This window comes from Uloborus diversus, chromosome 1, assembly GCF_026930045.1.
Source record: "Uloborus diversus isolate 005 chromosome 1, Udiv.v.3.1, whole genome shotgun sequence".
NCBI classification, from domain to species: Eukaryota; Metazoa; Arthropoda; class Arachnida; order Araneae; family Uloboridae; genus Uloborus; species Uloborus diversus.
In genome coordinates, this window is record NC_072731.1 from 182,540,868 (window position 1) to 182,541,383 (window position 516).

Here is a 516-nt window from a genome sequence, read left to right on the forward strand (position 1 = left end):
TTGTTTATTTTGATTACGGGAGCAACCAAGGCGAAGTCGAAGTTTTTTTTTTTTTTCAAGATGCCGACCCCAAAAAGAGGAAAGGAAAAAATAAATTAATATTCGCATTCAATGGGAATATGAATTGAAGAAACCATTAGTAAAAAAATAATTTCTCTTGAAATTTGATGATTTTGAGTAACATTAATTTTTGGACGTTGCTACTACTCCTCGAAAATAAGCAGTTATGATTGGCTAACGTAGTCTACTCCAGAAACGTGACAGATTACAGGAAGTGGAAATGGAGTTGGAAACGAGAAAGGTTGCCAGAAGGTTGCTAGATTGGCGACATTATCACTTTTAAATAATTCTGAAAGAGACGTTACGGATACAGCTAAGATATATTATTAATAGGCTACAGTTAAAGAAAAAGGTATTACAGAAACATTAATATACACGTAAACAATGGTAAATTGTATCAAACTTATCCTGTTTGTATTTCTGTTTAGAACTGTTTAAAACCTTACGTTTTATCGT